Source organism: Chlamydotis macqueenii, unplaced genomic scaffold, assembly GCF_036417535.1.
Source record: "Chlamydotis macqueenii isolate bChlMac1 unplaced genomic scaffold, bChlMac1.mat HAP1_SCAFFOLD_238, whole genome shotgun sequence".
Classification (NCBI taxonomy): domain Eukaryota; kingdom Metazoa; phylum Chordata; class Aves; order Otidiformes; family Otididae; genus Chlamydotis; species Chlamydotis macqueenii.
In genome coordinates, this window is record NW_028239107.1 from 1004841 (window position 1) to 1007101 (window position 2261).

At 55.5% G+C, this 2261-nt stretch overlaps 1 long non-coding RNA gene across 1 annotated transcript; it reads left to right on the top strand.

The window, feature by feature from the left end:
• The first annotated feature begins 598 nt into the window (after positions 1–598).
• LOC147596057 (uncharacterized) lies at positions 599–1976 on the top strand. The gene is made up of 3 exons (XR_015261641.1): positions 599–706; positions 975–1076; positions 1916–1976. It is a non-coding gene; the product is annotated as an uncharacterized LOC147596057 (long non-coding RNA).
• Positions 1977–2261: the final 285 nt, after the last annotated feature.

A 2261-nucleotide genomic window follows, 5' to 3' on the forward strand; every position in this document is an offset into this window, starting at 1 on the left:
CTGCTTGATTTTCCTGGCTCCAAAGTGATGGCTCAGGGCCTATTTCTGCAGGTGGTGTTTGGGGGTGTTTGGGACTTACCATTGTATTAAAGATATGCTAGGCTAGCTTCTAACAAATGCGTATTATAAGATCTCTAGGGTCCCACTCCCTCTAAGGACAAATAGATTTCGTATAAAATTTAACCTATGTGACTACAGTTCTATAGTTAGCAAGAATCACCTCATATTGATATTTAATTTTCAATGTTTATGTCCTGTAACAAGGGGGCCCCCCCTCCTGGGCGGAGACGCCGGGCACCTCCCCAGCTCGCCAGAGCTCCCCCCGAGCCTCCCCCGGCCCCGTGCAGCTGCCCGCCGCTCCGGCGCGTCCCCTGAAGCCTGTCCCGTAGCACCGGGCCACGCCCTGCCCTGAAGGCTGCGAGGGGGGACCTCAGTGTATCTGGAGAATCCCCTGCGGCAGCAGGCGCTCCGGCCAGGGGCCGCGTGCGGTAATAACGGTCGCTGCTTCTTCTTTCCCTCTCCCAGAGGCCGTGGCTGTCCGTTCCTCCCTTGGGAACGCTGTTGACTGCACTCGCCTCAGGCTTGTGTGGGCTGTCTCTGCCCGGCCGCGCTCTCCTGGCGGTGCGGGAGCGAAAATGAACGGATGGAGCGCTTACTGCCTGTGGAGAGGAGCTGCTGCAGCTGAAGCTGGAGAGGCCACAGAAAGGTAGAGAAGAAGAAACCAAAGGCCAGCCAGCCAGCAGCTGCCTCCCGCTGCAGGCCAGAGAGAGCCTAGCCTGCCTCTCCGGGTGAGGAAGGATCCCTCTTTGTACTCTTCAGCAGGCCAGACCGCCAGTGCGCACTGCACAGTCTGTACGTGGAACCTGAAGCACGGTACGGCCACATAGCGCGCGAGCGAGCGAGCGTGGGTGGGTGGCTACGTGTCTAGGAAGCTTTTTGTCTAAGAGCTGTAGGACACCCACGTATTCTCTTAGGTGGAGGACAGCCAAGTGGTCGGAGTTACAGAAGAGGAGAGAAGCAGAAAGCAGCATCTGACCTGTCAGATTCTCCCAGCAGTGCCGGGAGTGAGAGCTGTGGTGAGTCCCCGGCCCCTGGGGCTCTGCCTCCTCTCTTGTGCGTCCCTGTCCTTCCCTGCCGCTCCCGTGACCCCTACCTTTCCCAAGCTGCTGTGATTTGTTGTTGTTGTTATTGTTTCCTTCTACCTCTCCTCTTCTGTCTGTTCTTGTATGCTCTTCCCCCTTTCTCTCTCCCTTTAAATCTCTTGTTCTACCGCTTCCTTTTGTTTTGTATCCCTGCACTTTTGTTCTGCTCCCTTTCCTTCCTTTGTTTGTCCTCTGTCTCTGTCCTGCGGCCCATTGCTGTTTTTGCCTTTTCCATCTCTTTGTCCTGATCTGCATCCGTCTTCTCCCCCCAACTAATTTCTCCAGCCTGTTTTCTGGCCTGCTTTTCTTTGCGCCTCTGCATGCCTGCCCTGTGCCTCTGCCTTTCTATCTCTCTCTTTCTTTTCTTATCTTTCTTTCTCTATCTCTTTGTCTTGCGTACTGTCACTGTTTTTTTTTTTCTGTTCTGTATCTCACTGTCTGTGACCTCCTCTGTGCCCCTGGATGTGTTTGCAGCCCCTGGGTGCAGAGCTGATGGCTGAGGACAGGCACAGGGAAGGGGGTGATGTGCTGTGGGGCTTTGGCAAGGGCCCCTGCTCCTGATGGGCTCCAGCTGGGGCTGGAGGTGGGGCAGCCCCAGATGGGTCCAGTGAGGCTGAGGGTGGCCCTGGCCCTGGCCCTGGCCCTGCTGTATGAGGGGCCTCCAGCTGTAAAGGGGGCCGCCTGGGCATGGCTGCTGGAGGGGACTGAGGAGTGAATCACAGGCAGGTGCCTCCAGCAAGGAGAGGCTGGTCCATCTGAGCCCTCCCTGACAGAGCAGACACCAGGACGCAGTGCCAGGAGCTCCGTGCCTCTGTTGGCCACGTGTGCGAGCCACCACGTTCTGCTACATTTGTCATTCAGCCCTGTCCAGAACGTAGCTGTGGTAGAAGTTAGATAGCATGCATGGTCTTGCTAGAAATGAAGCCTGGAGCATTTGTTTTCTTGTAGGAAGCTAAAGCAGGTGGTTTTTGATAATGTTGTCATTGCATGTAATGACATACTTTTCTAGTTAGCTTGGTATGACACCTATTTTTTCTACCTACACCCCAGAAAAAGTAAGTTGAGCTTTGCGTCTCTCAGCATCTGAAGCACCACGAGCGGCAGTTGCGGCGTCGGACT